This window comes from Chrysemys picta, chromosome 3 (genome assembly GCF_011386835.1).
Source record: "Chrysemys picta bellii isolate R12L10 chromosome 3, ASM1138683v2, whole genome shotgun sequence".
Classification (NCBI taxonomy): domain Eukaryota; kingdom Metazoa; phylum Chordata; order Testudines; family Emydidae; genus Chrysemys; species Chrysemys picta.
This window is the reverse complement of record NC_088793.1, coordinates 36077880-36098938: the sequence shown is the minus strand read 5'-3', so window position 1 is coordinate 36098938 and position 21059 is coordinate 36077880.

Here is a 21059-nt window from a genome sequence, read left to right as displayed (position 1 = left end):
CACCAGTGCCCTCCCCCATCTGCACCCCCTGCCACCCCGGCGCTGGGCTCTCCCCTCCCACCCCACCCGCACCCCCTGCCGCCCCAGCCCTGGGCTCTCCCCCCACCAGTGCTGACTCCACCCGCTCCCCCCCGGAGCTGGCAGGGTTGGGGTAAGCAGTGGGCCTCCTGGGCCGTGCCTCAGCCCAGGGTCCCTCCAGCCAGGGCTCCCGCCACCAGGACCCAGGAGGGCAGAGGCGGGGGACTGCCCTAGCAGGGGACTGAGGAGCCGGGGCAGGGTAGCCTCAGAGGGAGCGGAGCCCTGGAGAGTGGGACGCGGGCCCCGCACGGCAGCTCCCCGCCCTCTATGGTCCTGCTGCTGCTTCTGGCCGCCCTGCCACAGTCCCTTGGCAGCTTGGGCCACTTCGCCCCTGGCTGCAGCGCTGGGGGCAGCCGCTCTGCGGTACCTGCAGGCGGCTCTGTGTGCCTCACGGGGCGGCCCCCAGCCTGAGTGTCCCCCGCTTGGAGCCTGCCCAGCCCAGCCACAAGGTGCAGGCGCTGCTCCCCCGCGGCGCGAACCGCAGCAGCCACAGGACGTGCACAACGTGCTGCAGCTGCCCGAAGCAAAAAAAAAAAAAAGATGGCCGGAATGCCGCCCCTGAAAATGTGCTGCCCCAAGCACGTGCTTGGTTTGCTGGTGCCTAGAGCCGACCCTGGGGGGAGGAATTTGTGGACTGACAGAGAGAGGAGCAGGCAGCAAGGAAGACAAAGTGACTTGGGTCTTCCCAGTGACAGGGAGACAAGAGAAAAGAAGGAAGGTAGGAGACTTTGGAGTAAAATTAGCCAGATAGAGCTCTGAAAGGAAAGAGAGAGGATCAGGTACCTGGAAGCAGAAGAAGGGGTTCCTTTTCTTTTTTTTTAGTTGAATTTTTTCCCCATAACTCAAACTAGGAGAGGTATTTCATCCAACCACAGAGGCTGTGGGCCTGAGATTCATTGGTATTTATTTCTGCATGCCACAAGACATGTATTGAATTAGAGAAACATGCTTTCCTTTAAATGGAAAGAACATGTTTTAAAAATTTCTAAGGGATTTGTGAAACCCCAACCCACTCTGGGTTGTCTGATCTTTAACCTTAGTCATTATGCGCTTTGTTTTCAGTAAGAGTAGCATTTAAACTTCACAAACTTCCTTCACTCATTCATTCTCAGCATCATACTGGCCATGTGCAACTTCCCCATTGTTAGCATTATTAACAGTGGCAGATTTAATAGTCAGCTGAGATCAACAAATGCTGACCGGGCCCCACGTGCTCTGGGCCCTCTCTCTCCTTCTCCCATCTGCCAATGGCAGAGTAACAAAAAATGGGATCTGCTACAAGTTTTGTATTGTGGACCATCACATCCTCCACATGCAAATAAACTCTCACTTACCTCACCCGCCTCCCATTCATCCCTGCTACTTCACACCTGCTCTGCTCCTCCACTGCCCCTCCCCCCAGCTCCTGCTCCTTCTGGCCTGGGCCCTGCACCATTGTTTCCACTGCTAGAGCCCTCACCACAGCTCCTGCCAAAGCCAGAACTGCTGGGGGAGGGAATGAGGGGGAGGGACAGAGCTGTGAACCACCACCGCTGCCACCACTAGATCTAGAGTCAGAGCCTCTAGGGAAAATAGTGGGCCAGTTACTGCTGCCTGCAATTGAAGTTGCCCAATCAATTGGGAGGGGAAAAAGAGGAGTCCCCAAACAAAATGGAGGCTCTGCCTTTGGTGATCCCACTAATCAGAATTTATGGGAGAGCCACCATTTTGGAGTCCGTCTCCCCAGGCAAATTAAAACATGGGCAGTGGGGACCAGCACACTGCTCTTTCCTAGAGGTTCCAGCAGGCTGCAAACAGTGGGAGCAGCCTGGGCTGGGCATGTTGTGTAGTCAAGCAGCCCTGAGGCTTCAAGGGCCCTCTAAGTGCATGGGCCCCTGACTCGCTGCACCAGCTATTCTGCTGCTACTGCCATCTGCGCCTCTCACTCATATCTGGGACCTCACCCCACAAGAAACTGAGTCAGTCATCATGGCAAAGGGCCTCCTTGCCACCTCATGACTAATGCAATTGCATGGGTTGCCTGTGTCCCTGGACCTCAGTTATCAGCCCCCTATAAAAAGGGTAAACGGTGAGGCGGTAAAATTTGCAGATGATACAAAACTACTCAAAATAGTTAAATCCCAGGCAGACTGCAAAGAGCTACAAAAGGTCCCTTAAAACTGGGTGACTGGGCAATAAAATGGCAGATGAAATTCAGTGTTGATAAATGCAAAGTAATGCACATTGGAAAACATAATCCCAACTATACATATAAAATGATGGGGTCTAAATGAGCTATTACCACTCAAGAAAGAGATCTTAGAGTCATTGTGGATAGTTCTCTGAAAACATCCATTCAATGTGCAGAGGCAGTCAAAAAAGCAAACAGAATGTTAGACATCATTAAGAAAGAGCTAGATAATAAGACAGAAAATATCATATTGCCTCTATATAAATACATGGTACGCCCAGATCTTGAATACTGCGTGCATATGTGGTCACCCCCATCTCAAAAAAGATCTATTGGATTTGGAAAAGGTTCAAAAAAGGGCAACAAAAATTATTAGGGGTATGGAACAGCTTCCATATGAGGAGAGATCAATGAAACTGGGACTTTTCAGCTTTGAAAAAAGATGACTAAGAGGGGAGATTTCATCTACCTTAAAGGGGGTTCCAAAGAGGATGGATCTAGACTGTTCTCAATGGTACCAGATGACAGAACGAGGAGTAATGGTCTCAAGTTGCAGTGGGGGAGGTTTAGGTTGGATATTAACTTTTAACTTTTTCACTAGGAGGGTGGTGAAGCACTGGAATGGGTTACCTAGGGAGGTGGTGGAATCTCCTTCCTTAGAGGTTTATAAGGTCAGGCTTGACAAAGCCCTCACTGGGATGATTTAGTTGGGGATTGGTCCTGCTTTGAGCAGGAGGTTGGACTAGATGACCTCCTGAGGTCCCTTCCAACCCTGATATTCTATGATATGATTGAGGTCTATAAAATCATGACTGGTGTGGAGAAAGTAAATAAGGAAGTGTTATTTACTCCTCATAACACATAAACTAGGGGTCACCAAATGAAATTAATAGGCAGCAGGTTTAAAACAAACAAAAGGAAGTATTTCTTCACACAATACACAGTCAACCTGTGGAACTCCTTGTTGTGAAGGCCAAGACTATAACAGGATTCAAAAAAGAACTAGATGAATTCATGGAGGATAGGTCCATCAATGGCTAATAGCCAGGATGGGCAGCGATGGTGTCCCTAACCTCTGTTTGCCAGAAGCTGGGAACGGGTGACGGAATGGATCACTAGGTGATTACCTGTTCTGTTCATTCTCTCTGGGGCAGCTGACATTGGTCACTGTTGGAAGACAGGATACTGGGCTAAATGGACCTTTGGTCTGACCCAGTATGGCTGTTCTTATGATCATATGTAAGTCAGGTTTTAGAAAACAAAGAGATTTTGTTATTACAAACTGCCTCCTAAGATCCTAAGGAGCAAAAACTGTCATGGTGAAAACTTTCTGATCAGCTCCTGCAGTAGCAAATCAAAAACTGCTTCTCCATTTAGTGAGCATGAATCTGTCATTGTGTCAGGATTTAAGTCAGGAAAACAATTTGTTCAATACCACTGATGTTGTACCTGTAGTAGTAGCTGATGATGCTTCCAGAGAAACTTTGCTTGAGACCAGCACAACTGAAGACCTTGTAGATGAGCTACAAACCAACAAAGCCAAAGATACCATGAATTATCTTAAAATCAAAAAGCGTGAACACCCTCAGACTCTGTAGATTAACTTGAAAGAAGCAAAACCAAAGGCCTTGTAGATGAGCAGGTCAGCAATGAAGCAGGTCAAAGCATCCTTCCTGCTGAAATAGTTTTGATGTTCCCACCTGATGAAAGTCGCTTTCAAGATTTAGTTTTCTCAGCTCAGCAATTGTGTATGCTTGTACAGATTGGTCCTTGCCAGCTCACTGAAAGTGATACGCCAAATTGTCTATTTCATTTTTTCCCTACAAACTACCATTTTTCATCTTCATTATACAGAATGAAAAATGCACTGCATGCAGATTTGCATGTCAAGTGGATTAGCATATCTCTCAGATTATGCATACTGTCACAATTGCTGGTTATTTGAGGATACAGAAATTTGGTTAACCGTGCTAAATGTGGTAAAATCAATGTCTCTTCATGGGAGGAGCAAACCACATGTACAGTCATGTGGCAGTTCTACAGTTTGCGAAGAATCATAGAATCAATGTGTGTTTTTGATAAACAAGCATCTGAAAATATTAGGAAATGGCGAGAATTACTAAGAAATATTGCTTGACAAAGTCAAAACGCTGGCTAATTTAGGTCTCCCCTTTCACTGCTACCGTGAAGTGCTGGAGAGCAACAACTGTAATATTTATTTGAGCATCAGTAAGCTACTTGCCAGACATAATCCAACGTTTGCCCAGTGTATCAGTGACACCAAAAGAATCAAATACTTGAGCAAGACAATTACTGATGAACTTATAAGTCTTTTAGCATCAGGTACCAGGAGTGCATGCTTATAGCTGCCAAGTTTTTTACTGTGATTGCAGATTCAACCATGGATATTAGCCAGGTTAGTCAAATAGCCAATTTGCTTCACTTTGTTAATATTGATCATATTGAAGTAAAAGTAGATATAAAAGAGCATTTTGTAAGCTTTGTGGGAGTAAAAGAGGCAGATGCTCCATCCTTACGTGACCAGTTAAATAATGTTTTATTCTGCAAGTATGGATTTCATCCCAAATATATTGTCTGGACAGGGATATGATGAGGCCAGTGTTATGGTTGGAGATCTTGGAGGACTGCAAGCAAAAATGAGAGAATATCTTTTAGGTAAGTGAAACAAAGGGCATGCACCCAGGGCCGTCTCCAGGCATCAGCTTACCAAGCAGGTGCTTGGGGCGGCCACTTTGGAGAGGAGCGGCACGTCCAGCTGTTCCGCGGCAATTCGGCAGACGGTCCCTCATTCCTGCTCGGAGCGAAGGACCTCTCACCGAATTGCCGCCGCAGATCGCGATCACGGCTTTTTTGTTTGTTTGTTTGGCTGCTTGGGGCAGCCAAAACCCTGGAGCCGGCCCTGCATGCACCATACATCCATTGCCCAGCACATCAAATTAACCTAGTTTCAGTGACTGCTGCTGAAGAGAACGCCTGTGCAGACCTGAAGGTTTTCTTCTCAACTTTACAGGAAATATATAAATATTTCACAGACTCTAACCATCTATGGGGAGACACTAATGATTAAGTCTAAAAATAATCTTTATCTTCAAACTCTTCCTCAAGAGAGTACAGTTTTGAAAAGGAAAGAGGAACTTGATGATGCACTTCAGTCCCTCAAGAAGTTGACAGGATAAATGCAGCAGATGAAATTGAACAGGCTTCCAAAGAACAAAGGAGACCTGTACATCTAAAGGCACTCTGCAAGACTACATGGGCCACTCAAATGAAAGCCAATGAGGCAATGATAGTAAATTTTCAGAGTATAATTGAATGCCTAGAGGATGAAACTGTCACTGAATGCAGGAATAGTAAGGGCATACATTGAGTAAAAAGCAATCTGTCTTTGACAGCTTGGATGTTCTACCTCAGTCTGTTAGAGTGGTGTAGGAGCTTAGCTTCAGCCGCTGAAATCCTTCTATCCAAGAAAATTGATCTGTTCCAAGTTCTCAGGACAATTGAGCGTACAGTAAATGAACTCAGCAAATATAGATCTGAAAAAAAGTATGAGGAAATTGTAAAAGAATCTCAGAGCAGACGAGAAGCAATGGGTTTTGAAATGTAAATTATCCAAGCCACAAGAAGAGACATCTATGCTGCATGGATGATGAATTTGCATACAATTCTGTTTTAGAAGCAAAGGATAACTATCAAAGGAAATATGTTGAGGTCTTAGACAATATGATTGGGGAACTAAAATTGCGATGTGAGGGATTTCAAGATGTAGCTATCTATTTGGTTTCCTCCATCCCAGGTGACTTCAAAATATAATTTTACAAGAGTCAAAGAAGTTCTTAAACTCATGGGAAAATGCTCATATTTTTCTTTAGAGTTGGTCTTTCAAGATGTATTGTTTTATGAAGGACACAGAGGTGTTCATTTTGTCACTTGGAGTCCAGAGCTATTTAAATTAAAGTGTGTGAAAATGTTTTGATGTTTTACCAGAAATGGAAATGTTGTGTCGACTTTTTCTCACCATACCAATTGGAGTGGCTACTGCTGAATGCACAATGAAAACATTGAGATGTGCCAAAAACCTACACGTGTTCAACACTGTCCCAGACATGGCTGAGTGACCTTGCTCTCTTTGCATTTGAGAATGACAAGATAGCAAGATTGGAGCTGGACAGCATCACAGAACAATTTGCCAAGGAAAAGTGTTGCTGTGGTGCAACATTTCACTAATTGGAAATATGCAAGTCATAAGAACAAAAAAGAATGGTCAAACTGTGTCAGACCAATGGCCCTCTAGCCCAGTATCCTGTCTTATGACAGTGGCCAATGCCAGATGCCTCAGAGGGAATGAACAGAACAGGACTATTATTGAGAAATCCATCCCCTGTCATCCAGTCTCAGCATCTGGAAGTCGGAGGCTCAGGCCTCTTGGCTGATAGGTCCATGAATGGCTATCTTCCATGAACTTAACTCATTTTTTTAAATCCAGTTATACTTTTGGTCTTAACAACATCCCCTGGCAATGAGTTCCACATGTTGACTGTGTGTTGTGTGAGGAAGTACTTCCTTTTATTTGTTTTAAACCTACTGCCTATTAATTTCATCGGGAAACTCCTGGTTCTCGTGTTATGTGAGGGGATAAATAACAACTTACTTTCTTTCCCCCTTCTCCCCCGTTCATGATTTTATAGACCTCTATCATATCACCTCTTAGTTGTCTCTCTTCCAAGCTGAAGAATCCCAGTCTTTTTAATCTCTCCTCATGCGGAAGCTGTTCCATGGCCCTAATCATTTTTGTTGCCCTTCTCCATACCTTTTCCAGTTGTAACATATTTTTTTTGAGATGGGACAACCAGAACTACACACAGTATACAACACAATTTGTGCGAGATTCCACTTTTATTTAGGCCTGTGGTTTTTTTGTTGTTTGTTTTTATGTTTTTTTAATTCTTTAACTTTAAAAAAGCCTAAGGTGACATGATTATTGGGCCCCATGCTGCATGTTTGCTGACCATGATCTGACCTTTATATCTGCTCCTGGTTATTAAAAATATCAATTGCTTGAAAACTGGTCATGTTAGTTTGGCATCCATCTCCAAGGGCCTGATCATCCTTATGTAAGTGAGCCCTGTTCCACAGGGCTAAGGGGCAAACCACAACCCCGCATTAAATGAATGTGGAGAAACTCCATTAGGAGAGCCAAACAACTATCCCTCTGCCATGAGTTTTCCTGCTGAAGCCAGGGAGTACCTGAGGCAGTTAACTATGTTGTTAATTTACATTCACACATGCATAGTGTAGCCTCCCTCATTTTCAATTCAGAACATACGGCAGTGGATGATGAAGCTGATTTAGCTCCAAACTTACCTGCTAAGTTATTGAAATAAATGTCCACTGTTTTCTGTACTGTAAATGTAATATTTAATCTGTACTATGTCGGACAAGAACTGCTTTATTATGTATTTTTCATATACATGATTTGAATGGACTCTTGCAGAGAGTAGTGCACAATACTTACTACATTCTGAGATGTGTGATATTAAGGTTGGAGAATATACTGTATGATATATAGATACTGTCGTCATATCTGAAAAATAGTACATGATGAATATATTGATATGCATACACACAAGGGGCTGAGTTAAAGATGCACATGAATCCTAAATCTTGGCATTTCCTCATTTCCATGTGGTTAACCATACAACCTTCACATTTTTTAACATAATTTTGTGTGTGTGTGCCTATAATAACTATCTGCCTATGATCAGCTTGCAAATTACTCCTCCAGGGAAAGATATTTCAGATTGTCATCTTCTGAGAGACATAATTATGGTATTTGCATTTTGAAACATTTGCATTTGGTACATTCCAGCCAAGTTGCCCTGGTGCAGATTAGAGAGCTTTATATCTTGATGGAATGAGGCACATCATGCAGGTTTAAGAAAACCTACTAACTAATTCCTTCTTCTTATTGCTTCCTGTCTTTTGCCCCTATACCAAAGACCTTACAGTGCTATTATGCCCAGCTTGAATGAGAGGAAAACGTGACGGTCTGGCAATATCAGTGATTATACTATACTCTCTCTCTCCCATCTGTGATTTTTCCTTCTTGTTTTTAGTTCTTTCATTTTTGTGACCTATTACTTCCCAGTGCAAACACTGCTTGCAATCATTTACTTCAAGAGATGGTTCTAGCTGAGAATCAGGTGATGCACTGATTTGCATTTTACCAGTCTAAGTGTTTGTGGCAGGGCTGCTCAGAGGATTCAGGGGGCCTGGGGCAAAGCAATTTCGGGGGCCCCTTCCATAAAAAAAAAGTTGCAATACTATAGAATACTATATTCTCGTGGGGGCCCCTGCAGGGCCCGGGGCCTGAGGCAAATTGCCCCTCACTCTGGGCGGCCCTGGTTTGTGGACAGGGACAATAACATATATTTATGATTCGCTTTGTGAAATCCACCATGCTTGGAAATACCAAAGCCTTTTCAGGGTCCCATGCAACTTCTCTAACTGAAATAATATGTGTTTTGCATTTTTGTCAGTGAAAATGCTCGGATACACATGATTTGAAGATAAATTGTTGCTTTAGTAAAGTTAGCAAATTTGTCTTGGGTGGCACTGTGGGCTTGCTTAGCTTGCAAGGATAATACTATGAGGTGAATGTCATGCACTGATAATGCATTCATGTTCCGTGATGTTTTACATTATGAGCTGATTGATTTTTATTTAATTATTTATTAATATGCAGCCCTTTGAAACACATACCCAAATCCCATTATCAGTGCAGCTTTTGTGCTAGCTTGCTATTTAAACATCATTGGACAATAAAAAGGAATATTGTGTTGCCTTTTTAGCTCTGTACCTTAGCTCTGTCCCATTTGTCGGGGTCAGCAGCTCTTGTTCTTTGTGTCTAAGTGTTTCTGTCAAGTGTATCTTCCAAACTGACGCTGATCTTCTTCATGTCCTCTTTCAGCATCTCAATTCATTTTTTTCTGTGTCTTCTTCATAGTCTTTGTCTGATGACTACTAGATTTTATATTTTGGTCAACATATCCTGCATCTTGTCATCTCACATGACCCAACCATCTCAGTCAATATTCCCTCAGCTTTTTGTGTGATAGGGTACACAATTCAATGGTATCTCATCAGGTCTAATCCTACCCAGGACCTACCTGAGAATTCTCATTTTGTCAGTGTGAAGTAGTTGTTCTTCTCTTGTTCTCATTAGCCAGCATTCTGACCTGTATGCCATGGCTGGCCCAATCATGGGGTTATACATTTTCATCTACTTGGCATATTCTTATCACAGAAAATTCCTATCAACCCTCCATTTGCAAGTGCTCTTCATGCGACTCCTAACATCTGCATCCATATGCGTGTCATAGCTCAGCACTGAACTGAGATATTTGAATAGTTGCAGACCGTAACGCTAGACCATCTAGTTTTACTAGCTTCTCATTGTTCTTCTCAATGAAGCATCACATGTATTCCATCTTTTGTCAGCTGATTCATATGCTATTTTTTTCTAATGCAGCCCTAGGTCTCTTTCCAGTTCATATTTATTTTTGAGGCACAGCATAATGTTATCAGCAAAAAGTACGCTCCATGAAGTCTCTCCCCTAATCTCCTGCATTAAGGAGTCCACTTCAATCACAAATAGGATGGGGATTAAGGTTGGTCCTTGATGTAGGCTTACCCTCAAAGTGAATGACTCACTGTGGACACAGCTGTTTCTCACTACTGTTGTGCTACCCTTTGTATGTGTCCGTGAGAGTCTGAACATGTCTCTGGCAAATTGTATGACCACAGGCACCATCATATCAGTTCTCTAGGAACTCTGTCATAAGACTTCTCTATGTCCCTTGTTGACCTTCCTGGCATAAATCCGAATTGGTTGTTACTTACCTGTTGCTCCAGGTCCTCATGAAGTTTTTTCTCAATAAGTCTTCCCAGCCATTTAATTGCATGACTCAATAACTTGATGGGTCGGTAATTACTACATTCTTGCACATCTCCTTTTGTGCTTGAAGATAGGGACTACTGTGCTCTTTGTCCACTCTGGGCATTTTTCCAGTACGGATTAAGCTGAAGTTCAACAGAATTAATTGTTGTATATCTAAATAAAACAAAAGATTGTTCAAAGCTCAGTGAAACTGTATTTTCAGAAAGGGACCAGCCTGTTTTGTGGAAGGAGACACTGGATGAATTGGTGGGCTAGATTTATTTTTATGCTCTGAATTTGTTTGTATAAGGACTTCGGTGCACAGAGTTCTGCATAGATCTCTAAATGAACTGGAGTCCTTGGGCCAAATTGAAGTCCATGGAATTACACCAGTGATTAATTTGACCACCTGCATTCGTAGAGACTTTATCACATATAAGTACAAGGTGATAATAAAATAAATATAAATATTTCCAGGGGTAATAGCATCATGAAAGTGTTCTCAGTTAAAAATAGCTCTTGAGCCTAAACATATTGGGCTACACTCTGCCCCATGCTAAGTCTCCTTTGTGCTATTCTGGCTCTGAAAAGGTGACATTAAAATGTCCTAAATTGGATGATAGCTGATAATTCTATTCTATCTAGGTTGTTTTACTGCCCTTGTCACCATAGTATCTGAGCACCTTCCAGCAGTGCATTATGTGCAACATGACTAGACATCTGTCACATGTTGTTGTTTGTTCTCTCATCGTTTTCTCATAAAGAGAAGTGTGTGCAGTGGAGTGTCTTGTTATGGTACATTATTATTTTTAAAATATAAGTATACCTGTTGCTATATGTTGTCAGAGGCGTCACGGTAAAAGAAATGCACCTTGTGCTTGGGGAAGAAAGTGGTGAGGTTTGTGATGGTCCTTAGTTCCTGGGCAAGTTCATTTCACAGTATCAGATTGTGCCCACAGGACTCAACACTCTGGGTGGAGCTGAGGATTTAGCACTTCTGTTTCAGACAATGTACCACAATCTCAAGGATATTTTGGCGCCTTAGGGGATATTTTACTGCTCTAGCCTTAGAATGGGGTAATATTGGGTGGAAACGTATATAATGAAGTCTTTAATTGGCAATGTATTTCAGCATGAGTACATCCTTCAGAAGGGAAATATGTTGAACATGCTTGCATTTTCTTCTTAAGACTATTGAACTGATTGTTTTCCCAGCTGTCTTGAAAGGATTAAATTGATATTCCTTTGATGTAGCTTTACCAGGTTTTATGAATGCTTTGACCAAATACTATGGATGATAAATTCATTATGGGAGATAAATTCATGAAATGATAAGCTTGGTTATGGGTGATAAACTCATTACAGAAGAGCCCTTAGGTGTTGAGGCTGACAGAAGGCTTTCTATCATTGTCAGCAAAAACACAAACTATAAAAAGTATGCTTACAGAAATAATGTCCTTTATCCAGTCCCCTTCTCCATCAATACCCTTTTGCAAGGTAATATTACACTCCCATGGATTCACTTACCATCGTTATTCCCATGACTCACAAATCTTTCTCTCCAATCTTGACCTGTCTACCTCTGTTCAATCCAGGATCACAGCCGGTCTGTCTGACATCTTCTCAATGTTTCAACATCAAATTAAACTCCACATGGCCAGAACTGAACTCTGTATCTCATCTCCCAAGACCACCTGTCCTCCACTTCCTGTGTTCCACAGCTTAGAGCAACACCAACCACTCTGTCACTCAGGCTCACAACCTGGGTGTGGGCTGTCTCCCTCTCTCTTGCTTCTCAAGTTGTCCTTGCTTCCATCTGTCTGCCAGTGATGTCAGCCTCATTCATCATTTTGTCCTTTTTCTCCTGCTTTCTTCCAGGCCAGCCTTTGTCCATGGAGTAGCCTTCCTGAACTAGTCCACACAGGCACAACCCTCTCTGCATTTAAATCCTCACTCAAGACCCACTTCTACTATTATGCTGATAGGAAATTGCCAACTGATATTGACTAGGTTGCGGACTAGTGGGGATTACTTATATTTATAAAACAAAAGCTTTTAATTGATTCTGACTTCCAAGTTATGCAGACTACTGTGGAAAGCTGCCCTCCTGTTGTTTATCTCTCTCTTTTGTCGTGTCTTAAATTCAATTTTAAGCCTTTCAGAGCAGAAACAATATAATTTTTATGTTTTCACGGTGCCTAGTACAGTGGAATTCCAATCCCGATTAGGATCTTTGGGAGCTACTCTGATGCAAATAAATAAATAATGTGCAGGTGTCCCTGCTGCAGAAGTTATCAGGCTGGCTTTGGCATTAGCTTCCTCAGAGTGACCATATAAGCTGCCTAAAGCAGTTCATTTTGTTCTTTCAAGAGCTCCTTCTAGTGGTGACAATATTGCTTTACTTGTTGTGCGACTAAATGCAGCATAATAAAGTATAGACTCAAGATGGAATTTTACTATAACTCTCATTTACCTCATACCGAGAGCCTATTGATAAGATATCATAGTGAAGAGCGCCATAGAAAAGCTCATAAGGAAATTAATAATTCTGCCTTCAAAGCAACATTTGAATAGTGTGCAGAAAATAAGACCTACGGCCACACATTGAACAACAAGGAGAAAACACAATATTGAATAGCTGCTCACTGAATGAGCACCGTCAATCCTGTACACTGAACGAGGCAGGGGTCCTGCGGAAAAAATATGCGATCATGTAATTAAAGACTGCTGTAAGCTGGCTGGAGGACTAGTATGCACTTTTGTGAAATCTTTCCAGGTTTTGAAATTTGTGTTTGTTCTCCAGTGGAACAAAAATAAAACCTTACGAATATTCTTACAAAACAGAATGGTCAGGGAAGGGTTTTGATTTGGGTATCTCTTGTCAGATGTGACTAGACTGTCCACCCTGGACTTCAGATATCTTCCTGTGTGGGACTTAAGTGAAATTGATATGTCTCCTCAAAACATTTCAGATGGGATGAAATGGCATATTTTGATGAAAATACATTTGTTCAAAAATGTTCAGCTATAATCTTAACACATCTGCCCAAGGGGGAAGAATTAAGGTTGTACAGGCAATGTTAATTCTGGCATTTCTCACTTTTTAGTGCTTGATTTTGCACCATTAATGTTCTTTTAATGAGTGTGTGTGTGTGTGTGTGTGTGTGTGTGTAATTTCCTAGCTCTTTAAAAAAAAAAGCAAATTGTAAAAAACAATTCCAGCATGTAGCATCATATTTGACACCCATGTGGTTCATCATCTAGGATGGAGCCTTTAAATCCTCTGTACAGACCTTTGCCACTTGAGATAATAGAGCACTGACAGCAATAGTAGGTTGTCATTCTCTATGTGGACTAGCTCCAGAGGGGGTGAGGCATGCACTTTGACAGTGGGTTTCATAGCTATTTGCTGATAACAGAGGAATGGCCAGACTCAGGAATCTTGGTTTCCATTCCAATTTCTGTAGTGGGCACAGACATTTCTGACCATACCCCTACTAGCGTTGACCTTTCTGCCCCATCTCCTCCCATCTGTCCCTGTGCCTGTGCTGTCCCCCTCCCCACCTTGGCTCCTCATCCCAGTCCCATTTTCCTTGCCTATACAGTCCTAGTCTCCAGTCATCAGGCTTCTCATCTCTATCTCCTTAACTATTCAGTCCTAGTCTTCCAATCTGGGCTCCCCATCTGAGTCACAGTCTCTCTTCCCCTGCTACCAGTCCCTGTCTCCCTGCCCAGCCAGTTCCAGTTCTCATTTCTCAGACCCAGTGGTGCAAGTAGGGTGGTACGGTATGGTACCCCGTACCAGTAAGATATTTATAGCCAGTACACCCTACCAGAAAGACACAGGAGGAGCAGAACATGGGGCCACCAGGCAGCCTCACGCCAGCATGAATAATAGAATCATAGAATATCAGGGTTGGAAGAGACCTCAGAAGGTCATCTAGTCCAACCCCCTGCTCAAAGCAGGACCAATCCCCAACTAAATCATCTGAGCCAGGGCTTTGTCAAGCCTGACCTTAAAAACCTCTAAGGAAGGAGATTCCACCACCTTCCAGCTCTTCCACGCAGCTGCATCTAGCGTCTCCTGTCTGGGGTCTCTAGGCAGCCCTGCAGGAGGACAGGGCTTGGGGCAGGGCTGGGGGAGGTACTGGTACAGCCGCGCCGGAGGAGCTGCTGGCATGGAGCCACCTGGCAGCCCCATGTTCTGCTGCTTTTGCCGCTGCGGTTCCTGGGAGAGCCCTGAACCACATTCATTAAGACATCAACATATAATCTTTATTTTGAAAACAGGGAGAAACAGGGATAACCATTTCCTAAAATGCTTTTGTTTAAGTTAACAAATTTACACACACATTCTGTTAAAGTAGGTACTTAGTGTGTGGACTGCCTCTTAAGCTAGCGATCCTATCTCAGACCCTGGCTCCCCACTTCCCAGTTCTGATTTCATTTCTTCCCTGTGTACTATTATTAGATAAGGATATCATAATGAGCCTTACATGTTCTCAATAACTGAATGCATAGGCAGTTAGATCTTGAAGAAATGCTATTGTCAGTTGTGATGCAATTCTTTTTAGCAGCTGCCTCATGTACACAAATAAAGTTTATGTTCTGCTATAATCTTTCTGACTGAAATAACAGAAGATACTCATACAAATACATAAACCATTTTATGGTATCAAACATTACATTCCATGGCAAATATAGAACTTGGTAACATGACAAAATAATAAGGAGATGTGAATTTCAATGTGATGGTGGGACTTCTAGGTTACATCCCTTTACCTAGGTCTGTGATATTTCCACCCCTATCCCTGGTTGTAGGAGTTCATATATATTCATATCAAATCCCAATCCATTGTCTTGCAGTCCTCTTTCTAATCTCTCCAGGTCATACAGAAGTTTTATTCCATACCTGCATTAATTCACTACTCCAATTTTTTTATGTTCTTTTTATTCCACTGCAAACTACATTTTTGAATATCAGCACAGAATTTATCCATAAAATGTTTCATTATTAATACTTACTTTATTCATTTATTATATTCAGCAACACCCAAAGATTCCATTTGGGATTGGGACCAAGTTGAATAAGGAGCTAAACTATTTCAAATAAAGACCCTGTCATTGCTCCAGATAATTTACAATCTAAGGCCCTGGTCTTGCAGGTTCACATGCATGGGTGCAGCAGTCCACTTGGATTTATAAACTTGCAAGATTGGAGTATAATTCCTAATTAGATATTGGACATTTTAAAATAGGATTACAGTTAAATACTGAGAAGAAAATAGCAGTGCTGCTTGAAGGGTTAGGTGATGGAAGGCTCATAAGAGGGCTTTTCTTTCCTTTAAATGTAATTTATTTGAACTTTACTTTGAAAATGCAACAAATTAGCAGCTATTCATTTTGTAATATATATGGAGATATACCTATCTCATAGAGCTGGAAGGGAACCTGAAAGGTCATCAAGTCCAGCCCCCTGCCTTCACTAGCAGGACCAAGTACTGATTTTTGCCCCAGAGCCCCCCTCCAGGATTGAACTCACCACCCTGGGTTTAGCAGGCCAAGGCTCAAACCACTGAGCTATCCCTCTCCCCATGTGAAGAAGGGCTCATGTAAATTTTAGCTGTGAATAGGCAATCAGAATTTATTTGGGTATATAGGTTATTTGTCAGGGTCACATTTCAATGTTGAACTGTGCACTTCTTTCAGCACAATCTTATAGCATTCTATTTGGCTATTTTAGAATTGTATACCAATATCATCTTTCCATTTGGTACTGTACAGGACCTGTATCAGTTATTGCTTCCTGCATAAATGATCACCAGCAAAAAGACAGGTACTTTCAAAAGATTTATTTTATTTTATTTATTTATTCTAATATATAAATTAAATACATCAGCTATCTGGTCCAAATGTCACATTATAGTAGAAGCTTTTGCACTTCTGGAGCAGAACCAATTGCTATAATCTTCTCAGCAATTTACATGAGGGTCATGTAATGCAAAAAATTGCATTGGAGTAGCTAAATCTGTGTTAAAACAATATAGTTACATGAGTGAAAATTCCTAACATAGATTCACTTAAACCATTTGAAAATTTACTTAGGTCCATTTACCTTTACGTGGGTAACCAGTATTTCATTGCTGAGAAGATGGTAATCAACTTAAAGTTAAGTCGATATAAGCAAGGCTTAAATTGGTGTAAAAGCATGTATGTTAGGGATTCACACTGGTATAACCAGATTGATTTGAAATCGATCTAGTTGCACCAGTACATATAGACAAGTACCTAAGCAGTGTTCATGTAGTCTAGTACCTAGAGAAAGGGATTGAGAGGAAGGAATCTGGGTTCCAGTTCTAGCTCTGCCTATTGTTTACCTTTACCTTATGCAACAGATTCAAGCAACTGGAAATAGAATAGTGGGTAATAACAATGGCTAATTTGATGCATAATCAGTGCAATTTGCTAAACATAAACACTGCCTCCCCTCCAAAAATCATAACCCACTAAACAAACAGCAGGACCGGCTCCGGGGTTTTTGCCGCCCCAAGTGGCCGGGGGGGTGTGTGGAGGGGGAGGAAAAGCAGCGATCGCAATCACGATCGGCGGCACTCCTGCAGCAACTCCACCGTGCCACTTTCTTCTTCGGTGGGAATTCGGCGGCAGGTGCTTCCCTCCGAGAGGGACCTGCCGCTGAATTGCCGCTGAACAGCCCAATGTGCCGCCCCTTCCCCTTGGCTGCTTGCTGGGTTGGTACCTGGAGCCGGCCCTGACAAACAGACATCAAGCCAGTCATCAACCGGATTGCTTTGGCTTTGATCTTGCAGCTGACTGAATGCAGGCTGACTCTGGTGTCTGTGTACAAAGCCCCATTTGCTTTGCTGATCAGTTGTGGGGTTGGGGCTTTTGCTTGGGACTTTGAAATCCTGTCCTGCTTTCTTTGGCCCCAGTACAGCAGCGCACTTCAGCATATGCACACAACGTATAGATCAAAACAATTTTGACCTGTCTTTTGAGGTTTTAAAAATACATGGTGTCAGAATGTAATATCCTGACTCACTCTGAATAGTTAATTATGCCCCAGTGACTTCAGTGGGACTCCTAGGAGCATGAGTAAAGGAGTAGCACAATCTGGCCCTTAAAAATCAAAAAGAAGAACAGGAGTACTTGTGGCACCTTAGAGACTAACAAATTTATTAGAGCATAAGCTTTCGTGGACTACAGCCCACTTAAAAATCAAGTTCTCCTTCAGCTGGTCCCAGATCCTGTCCTCTCTTCCCCCCTTCCCACATTTCCCTGTCCATTCAGATGGATGGCATATCCTTTGAAAGAGGAGAGAGTCTCTCTGATTCCTGAGACTATTACAGCATTCTGTGCATTGTCAAAGTGCATCACTAATATCAAGTGTATGAAAGTTTAACATAGCCTCATCTGTTTTTATTCAGCTTTTGAGGGTGGATTTTCCCTACATTGCCATTCTTGTTCTTTTAACATTTTAGTTTCTATGAAATGTTAAAGCAAAGTTTCAGCTGATGAACATATTGTTCTAATATGAAATCATACAATACACAGGCAAAGAAGGTGAATAGCTCAGCTGGATTTCCTTTCTGTCTGCTGTAAAATTAATTGTTATCACTATGTGGCTGCTTTCTAGAGACCATCAACTTACCTGCTTCACGAACTGTGACAGCAGCTGGACCTGACATACAATCTTGCCCTTGGTGTATTAAATCATTCTGATGTAACATCTAACCGATCACGTGACTTGCCTATTAAATGTTTCAGGAGCATGTGCTGCAGCAGTAGGCCAGACCTTGTAATGAGACCAAACTCACAGAGGATAAAAGGAAAACATTGTTACGAAAACAAATCTTTTGAAAGCCCATGTGCTAATTTGGATGAGTCCTTTTGGAAATATTAGATTTGAATTATTTCTGTATAACATGTATCCAGATCCTTATTTTCATATTGCAAAAGCTGATCAAGTCAGCAGCAGCTTGCAACTTGTGTTCCAGGTGGTGTGATATGTCTCTTCATGCACTAAATCATATAGGTCATTAATATGCTAAATATGTTGTAACCAATTGGTTCCCATGGTGACAGCTCCAAAAGCTTCATGAATAATCAATGGAGCACCTGGAGGCATGAAATTTTCATATGAAGAGTTTCTAGACTTTTGCATTAAGCACTGTGTAGGGACAGACAAGTGATAGACATGCCTGGCACTTTGAGGAGTTTAAAAAATAAGAAGTGCTATTTTAAAAAAAGTAACCAGCAGTCCTATTAAAATGAGAATGAATCTGAAACTCCATCTCTCAGAGTATTTCCAGAAAGGCACCTAAGTTGATCCCCTTTCACCCTTAAGGACAGAAGTATATACAAGATGGGGATTGGGGGAGGGAAGAATCTTGCAGAGATCCTAAAATTTACGATATGCAATAAAATCTCATCACATGATATTAAGAATTGAACTGTTTGGTTCCTAAGAAATTAACTCCAGATTTTAAAAATTCTAAAGTAACTGCTTTAAACTATCTTTGGTACGAGTCTAAAAATTTCAAAGCTAAAAATAATATGGCTTAAGCACTGATGACTAGTAGCATCATTGTAGTGTGGTGTCCTCCTGGCATGAAAAGGAGTCTCTTTCCAACACTGTTCATTCTATAAACAACAATGCATCATCTCACAGTTCCTTTCTGCAAGTTGTGTTAGTAGCACAGGAAGATCACAGCTCGGGGCAGCTCAGAAATGGGAAAATGAGAAGCCAACAGCTAAGCTTTGGGCTTCTTAAGGGGCCAAGCTGTTGTGGAAGCCCTGCACCGTGCATCCCAGGAAGCTAAAAAAGGGGAACGAAATGGTCATGATGAGGAGGAGTTGGAATTCTCTTTGACTGAGGCTGGTAGCTCTTCAGGAGAGGATTATTTCCCTGGAACACAACAGACCAGTCAGAGTGTACGAGGTGGCAATAGTAACACATCTGCAGTGAGTCCACTATCTCCAGTGACTGATCTGTAACAGGCAAGTGCACAAGAAATAGCAGCCACAATTTCCCCTAAACTATGCTCCACTTCTTTTGTCTTCTGAACGAGTGTTAGTCACAGCTCCCACAGGGGAGTGGGAGAGAGGTGGACAGGGTCATTACCTCCACCTCTGCTGGATGTGGTTTTGGTGGGAGCACTGGGGGGGAAGGCAGTGCACCCACAATGCATTGCTTTACACAGCATCCGTCACCAGCTGTAATCCTCCAATCCCCTCCTGCAAAGCCTGTTCAAAACAAACATGCTTCTGGGTTTGGCAATATTTCAAATACAGTCCCGGGGAAAATGTCAGTGCCATCTGCCAGCTATACAGACATAGGTCACTCTGGACTACGTGCCAAAAGGCTGGAGACATCAGGCATGCCAAAGCTCATGGAATAAAATCACAAAAGCCTCAAGCAGCAACAGGCTAGTTCAGGAGAAGAGCACACAGGCATGGGGTCTACTACAGAGCACAGGTTGATATGACCAATGCTTTCAAGGATAGGGTCAGCTACATCCACTGGCATCACTCCACAGTCCTTAGTGAAGTGTGTCCAGAGAGGATGTCAGTATGACTGCAACCACCCTGTGCCCATGTCACTGACCACAGCATGTGCAAGGCTGCTGGACATGGATATGTTTCCTTTTTTCCCAAGTGCAGGGTGAGGGCTTCAGAGGTGTGGTGGCTGCTGCTGCTCCCAGGTGGTAGAAACCTAGCGGCTCCTATTTTGGAAAAAAGGCAATGCCAGATCTGTGTGCCTCTGTGAGAGTAGCAGTACACTGTGCCCTGGATGACTGTGTAGGTGGAGGGTGCACTGGACCATTGATATGTGGACCTTTGGTAAGAGAATTGACTACTTGTCTATTACAGCCCACTGGGTGAGCAGCAGCAGAAAGACTACCAGCATCACTGGCAATATGTACACCCTCAGTTGACATCACACTGACATTCTGTCCCACTTAGAGGGCTCCAAACTAGTCAGCAGGGACAGTGCGGGAATCAGCCAAGTAATTCCTTTGCTGTGCCTGCTGGAGAGGAAACTAACACACACAAAGAGCCTTTTCCATCAGCAGAGTGATAGCACTGGTGAATCCCTAGTGAGATTTGCTTTCCTGTTTGCTTTTTCCAGGAAATCACAGTCCCAAAGCTACAAGACAGAAGGAGCATTATGTGGCGGAAACATAGTTAAACATCGTCCCCATCCCTCCCCCCCCCCAAATTAAAAACATCATGGTTTCCTATTCTCAGGTAACAGGGATTCAGGCATGCTCCACTTAGGAAGTAGACTGAGTGCACTTGTGGTTGAAATCATTGTGTGTGACCCTACAAGACATGGACAGCAGCCTCTGCAACACCATGGCCCTGATGCTGCTGCAGTGAGAATGGTGGAGGGACATATTCAAGATCCCATGTGAATGCTCACAAATTCTTGTTCCTGGCAGCTGAAGAAGAATGTGTGGCCAGAATTGCATCAGTTGGTTGTTGTCCACATCTCCTGCCCATCATCAAGCATCTACCCAGAGAATCTCTTTAGCATAGCAGGCATTCTAATCTCTGACAGGCACACATGTATCTCCAGAGGGAATGTGGAGAGGCTCATTCATCCAAAGGAATCAAAACTTATTTTGCCAGGCAAATACCCTGTTTTGAAGTTGATTACACTGGCAGCAGCCTGGAAGAAGGAGGGCTATGGGGGAAAGGAAGAGGGTAGTGCCAAGGCGATTTTTCTTCACTCGAAACGGTCTCTCCCAATTATTCTGGAGATTCAGCCCTTTCCTTTGTCGAGTGCAATATGTGGAGGGACTTCCCCCAGTGTACAGTCCACCTTGGGGT